This window comes from Bicyclus anynana, chromosome 23, assembly GCF_947172395.1.
Source record: "Bicyclus anynana chromosome 23, ilBicAnyn1.1, whole genome shotgun sequence".
NCBI classification, from domain to species: Eukaryota; Metazoa; Arthropoda; class Insecta; order Lepidoptera; family Nymphalidae; genus Bicyclus; species Bicyclus anynana.
This window is the reverse complement of record NC_069105.1, coordinates 1,198,354-1,204,664: the sequence shown is the minus strand read 5'-3', so window position 1 is coordinate 1,204,664 and position 6,311 is coordinate 1,198,354. Positions and strand designations below refer to the sequence as shown.

The window sequence follows — 6,311 nt, the reverse complement described above, 5'->3', positions numbered from 1 at the left end:
GTGATGTGTATTGTATATGGATATTATATATATATTTTTATATTTTATAAGTGTGTACACACTGGGATACAAAGGAAATAGATTGTAGAGTTTAGTTAACTATTTCGCCGTGTTACTCAACAGTCCCTGTGGCGCAGAGGATAGCGCGTTGGACTTCTAATCCAAAGGTCGTGGGTTCGATCCCCACCAGGGATGTCCGATATACTTTTTATTTTTTATACTTAATAAATATAATCTCTAAAACGACATTTTTTGCGACACGAAAAAAATCTAATTTATAAATACAGTTTTTTTTATCATACAAAAAAAAGCGCACTGAAAGCAGGTCTTCTATGGGTAAAATTCGAGATGTTTCTATATTTCGAGATGTTTATCAGTGGCGTAGCGTGCTTTAGATCCTGTATCTAAATTAGTGGCGGGCAAAATACACGAGCGAGATCAAAACCCGAAAAATCTCTAATTTTTGATTTAGGTTCTACTTGTACTACTACTTGAGCTATTGCTTTTTTACTTTTGTAATTTTTGCAGATTTTTATGTTTTTTTCCGGGAAGTACCACCAGATTAAGTAAAGAAGTCGGTTAATAATAATTTTGTAGGAAATAGTAGTCTAAGTCGTGCAAACGCTAGGTGACGCGACTTGTTTTCGTAAAGAGCCCTACTCTTTCGAAGAAGTTCGAGAGGGGTAGCTATCGGTTGGCGGGAACGAATTGCAATATAAAGCGCTCGTCGTACGGTCGGCTTCAGCATGCTCGTGGCGTTCGAGCCGTCCATATTTCTTGTTGTGTAATTCTTTATGGGTTACTTAGGATAGACGGGGAAAGTGACTTGAGTGAAAAAGGGGAGTGTTAGTTAACCGTGAAAGTCGTCATTAACCCTACGTACAACGACTACAAGTTCGTGATTCCACTCAAGGTCATTCTCTGCCATTCTAGGGTCTTATTTTGATTTATTAATTAAGTTGTCCTGACAAATGTTGTGAATCATAGCCTTTTTTTCTTCTTTAAAAGGCCTTTGTTCGACATTGGTTTTCTTATTTTTGTAATACACTTCTGAGTTTCCTAAAAATACAATAATAATAAAGTAGATTATTTTTTTCTAATTCTTGCTTTCACGCGTAAAGGGCCCGTTATTTCAATGGTCGGGCTCATTCATTGACACGACTGATACGGCGCCGGTGTTAGCTACGCCCCTGCTAGTAATTTCATTTTTTTAATTATTCGAGGGATGGAACTAATATCGAATCTATTTCTAAACTTTTTTCTTACACCAATATTCCCGTTCCCATACCCCTCCAAGTTGTCGAAAAAGGCTGTGTTAGATGTGGTTTCGAGTACGACAATAGCCCAACGGGCGGGGCTTTTTGAGCCCTGAAGAATACGAATAGATGGTAAGTAGAGAACCAGCGCCTACTCGAATAAACAGAGCAACTCTTCGCAGTGCCTGCAAGGAACACGTCCTACAAATTGATGCCGTTTGCACCAACGCGGAGCTTATGCCCGTTATGTATAAATTAATTACAATTATTTGCTCTTTCTATGGCCTACTTCGGAGTACTTTAGTATTTTAGTCGATTTTTGGGAGGTAACAAGTAGTTTAGCATGCTACTCGACTAGAATGCAAGCATAGTAGTGTGAACTAGGCACAAGAGGCATATAAAGCACATATTAATATGATACATGTAAAGTGTGCGTCGATAACATTCAAACGACCCGCACGAAACGTCTTCATTGGCGTATCTAGGATTATTTCCTAGGGTGGGCCTGACCCCCGACTTCAAGTCCAATATTAGTATCTTAATAGAATTCCATATCGGTAGCCCAGAATTCTAGGGTGGGCACGGCCCACCCGGCCCGTTCAACGTTTCATATTTGAACTAAATTGTGGAACGATATTCCAGCGTCTGTTATTCCGGGCTCCGGCCACCTACACTCTAAACACTTTCAAGATTAGAGTGAGAACTTTCAAGGCAAGCGCGTATCCTACCATCCTAGACCTTAACATTGCTTTCAATTACGTAGTATCTATTAATCTGTGCTTTAAATCAGGGGCCTAATTGTCTAACGCAAACGATTGAATTTGACAATTGAAATCGTACGTTTTTACTTGTCAAACGGCTATTTCGGATTGTGTAAGCCAATAGAAAGCCATCGGTTGGGCATAGTTTGTTCATTACGATTAGATCGTTATTTTTATACGAAGAGTGAATGATTTGTTAAGATTTGACAGTTATTTGCGATTGTCTTCGAATTGTGTAAAGTTTTATGGTCATGGCTTATGTCAAAAACTTACGATGGGTCTTGAGTCACCTTTGATCGTAAAATGGACAAATTGTGGATGTCCAAAATTCCAAAATAATAATTTATATTTTGTTAAATATCTAAAATTAATATTTTTTTCCATTCTAAATCTCTCAATTCAGTCTCCCCGTCCACAGTTAGCATTTTTAGGACGAAACTTTGCAAAGTGTTTTGTTTGTAAACAATGAACTCTGTTAAAAAGAGTAATAAATAATATATTCTTTGCAATGAACCTATAAAGTCAAAACAATGAAGTTAATTGAGTGCTATTAATCGATTTATATAGGATGCTGAGAATTAGACTCTGAGAGAAAGTGAGAAAAAGAATATACACGCTCTAGAAATATGTTGAAGAAGAATGCTTGCATATCCTGGACACAGTCTCACTCTCACTCCTCCAAGAACTGGGGATCAAACAGCATCTTTCTTCCAGCATCCAATGTCTTCTTACACACACTTTCTTTGGACGTACCAGAGAAAGAGACGATAAGTCCATAGAGCGACATAAACTCAATACCTACGATATTTAATACCATACCATGTTTTAGATTTCTGCGACATCTTGCATGTTGTTGTATCCAATGTGTTGGGATCTGTGTTCCAGGGCTTATGTGTGTGGTTTAGTTAAGTTTGCTGGTTATTAAAGCAAAAAGGAATCGAATTTCATTTTTAAAATTATGATTATGGCGAACGAACTCTTTCGTCATCGCTCATAGGTACATTTACATTTTCCATTGGTGCATGCCCACCCTAGGAATCCTAGGATTCTGAGCTACCGAATAGGAATAGGAAATAATAGTAGATAAGCCAATGGGTGGGATTAGAATAGGATAGGAATAGGGAATGAGTCAAAGCGAAGCTTGTCTGTCTGCTATATTATCTTAGTACACAAACTACACTTACATTGAGACTAAATGTTGATGTGTGTATTTTATAATATGCTCAATATTAACAATTTTGCTTTACAGGATATTTGGAATATGCCCTATAACTGCAGACTCCAATATTACAAAAAGCACCTGCAATACAATAGAATAACATATTGGTGTGCTGAAGAAAAGATGGCAAAGGCTTTTAGCTGATAGGACATTGTACTGATGACCCTGTTATCTGGTCAAATCATAAATGTGTGTGTATTATCAAAATATTTGCATAGATTGTGAAATGCTGATGATATTTGATTTGGTCTTTGATATTTGAAAATAAAAGAATACTTACTTCGCTGAGTTTGTTTTTTGTAGTCTTTTCCAAAACTAAAGCTTTCAGTTTAACATTTTACTATTAATATCTTTTTTTACCATTACAATAATTAAATAAATTATTCAAAAAAGTGTAGTTGTAAAAAATACATTTATAATACCTGTGTATGTTCACCCCCTGCAGTTTCACCCACATAATTCCTGTTCCCGTGGGAAGGAATACATGGCCTATAATACTCAAATGCAGATTTTTATTGGTAAAATAATCTTCAACATTGGTTCAGTAGGTCCAGTGTTTACCCCTACAATCTCACAAACTGTATCTTTTTATTACAGTATCTTGACTACTAGTATTCTAAGAATTATGAAAATGACACCTCTGAGGGTGAAATAGGGGTTGGAAGTTTATAAAAAAAAGATTTTTTAAGTTTATTTATTATAATAATAATAAATACAGTAAACATAGACTTTCAGTTAGACATTTTTTAAACCCTGAAACCACAAAGCTTAAAAATAATCAAATATATACTTCTCATCCAAACAGTCAGCCTGTACAGTACTTACAGACACTGTTTTGATGATTAGTATATTTTCTTAAATCAGAAAAACGAGTCATCATCATGGATCAGTCATCAATCATGGATTCAGCCCTGCCCACTGTACTTGACAACATATTGGCCATACTTAAATGTTAAAGCAAGTTTATTTTTAAATACGTTTTACCGTAAATAAATTATTACAGATGCTATCTTTCTAACAGCTAACAGGAATAGGTACAATGAAGTTACACACTAAATAATCAAATTTATTTTATAATTAACAAAAATGAGTAAGAATATAGATGGATGGCTGACATAGAGAGCTCCTGGGATTACACACACACACACACCACATAATTCTTAAGCTGGCTCAGCTAGTCAGTCTTGTTGTCAAAGCACTCATCTTCATGTCTCTGAGTCAATATCAGTGGTTCATCATAATGGTCTGTTCATAATAATCAATTTAGTCTGAAATTAAAAAAAAAAATTAATCTTTCATACTAAAAGTTAGATAGAATCTTTGAGAGGAAAACATTAGCAGTGGTGTCCTGGGTTTGATTCCTGGCTGGGCCGATTGAGGTTTTCTCAATTGGTCTAGGTCTGGCTGGTGGGAGGCTTCGGCCAGTTACCACCTTACTGGCAAAGACCTACCACTAAGCGATTTAGCATTCCGGTACGATGCCATGTAGAAACCAAAAGGGGTGTGGATTGTCTTACTACTCCTAACAAGTTAGCCCGTTACCATCATAGATTACATCATCACTTACCATCAGGTGAGATTGTAGTCAAGGGCTAACTTGTAAAGAATAAAAAAAAAACCTGCTCCAATGTGGATTGGTAGTTATGGTGTTAATATACCACTATCAGATGTTAATGATAATTAATGTTCCGAAGGTCCTGTGTTTGATCCCCGGCTGGACAATTGAGACTTACGGCCAAGCAATTTAGCATTCCAGTGTGATGACGTGTAGCAACTGAAAGGGTTGTGGATTTTCAGTTTAAATTGTAAAGAATGAAAAATAAAATATAACAGTAACATTTTGCTCTCAGTAGAGGATTTTGAATGGTATATCTAAATGCCTAGATAAACTAACTCTGCGAACCCATTGTAATTATGACACTGTTGTTGGCTGGTGAAGGAATAAAACACCCTAAAGAGCTAGAGAACTGTTCAAATCCTTTAATAATAAGTCTGTTTGTGAAGTCACTAATCACACACTTAGGTAAACCTATGTATATTAGTGCCGATTCATACGAGACTTAGAGATTAACACTGGGATAAAAATAACATGCGGACTTTTCTAAGAGACAGAGGAAATGCCCACTCTCTCCTTTTGCGCAGCCCGGATGTGCTAAATACTTCCAAACAAAGAAATTACTGCTATAACTAGTGCAGGGACAAGCAGCAAGTAGTAGACAAGCAGCGCGATCACTTATTAATCGGGCATTGTTGATTGTTCTTCAGTTGGCTAACTGTAAGTTAACCACTTGTAGTTACGCTAACCACCTTAGCCCTGCCTTGCCTGAGTTATGGGTTGTTTTAATGAGAAACTTCTTAAGAAATGGACATCGACAAAATTAGATAGAGGTAGTTTTTCTTTTTTGTTTACTTTTATATTTTTGATTAACAATAACACAAACGAAGTAAACTTTGCTCCTAAGATCACTATAATTTAGTAAAACTTTGCTCAATTTCTAAATTAAATTTTTTATTAATAAAAACTTTGTTTTGTTTATAAAATTTAAATTTCTAATCCACATCCACAGGTTATTAATATGCTATGTTTCACCACAGACTAATAGGATACCCCGTTATTTTGACACTAGCCTACACAGACAACAGGGAGATTACCAAATAGTCCAAATAGCCCTTGGTTAAATTCGTTAATTGCGTTTTGTTACTTGAGTTGCATGTACCATTTTCTCACGCTATTGTCTTCAATAGTAGATATTTGTCGTGAAATTTAATGCTTCTTTAATGTTTTAAACAAAAGACATAAAACTTTGTTAAAATATATGCATTATTATGGAGTTTGACATAAATTTGATAATATTATTAACGATAGTTTCACTATCATTTTGCATAAACAATACGCAATCTTCATGAATGATTTCAGTTCATCGTTCACCATCCGGTCTTCATATAATGAACTAAATTAGACAATACCAATGTAAAGTTACGATTGATCGTTGATCGTAGCCGATCGTATGAACTTTACGATCAATGAAGTCCGTTAGACAATTAGGCCCCAGGCAAGATTGTACTTGTAGTCAA

General features: G+C 35.7%; 2 long non-coding RNA genes and 1 other non-coding gene across 3 annotated transcripts; 2 read left to right on the top strand and 1 right to left on the bottom strand.

Moving 5' to 3' along the window:
- The first annotated feature begins 122 nt into the window (after window positions 1–122).
- Window positions 123–195, top strand: Trnar-ucu (transfer RNA arginine (anticodon UCU)). The gene has a single exon. It is a non-coding gene; the product is annotated as a tRNA-Arg (tRNA).
- A 2,423-nt stretch (window positions 196–2,618) lies between these two features.
- On the top strand, window positions 2,619–3,524 carry LOC128199396 (uncharacterized). Its single transcript, XR_008252046.1, has 2 exons — window positions 2,619–3,014; window positions 3,267–3,524. It is a non-coding gene; the product is annotated as an uncharacterized LOC128199396 (long non-coding RNA).
- Window positions 3,525–3,864: 340 nt separating this feature from the next.
- Window positions 3,865–6,283, bottom strand: LOC128199397 (uncharacterized). The gene is made up of 2 exons (XR_008252047.1): window positions 5,647–6,283; window positions 3,865–4,504 (listed from the first exon to the last, which is right to left on the bottom strand). It is a non-coding gene; the product is annotated as an uncharacterized LOC128199397 (long non-coding RNA).
- Window positions 6,284–6,311: the final 28 nt, after the last annotated feature.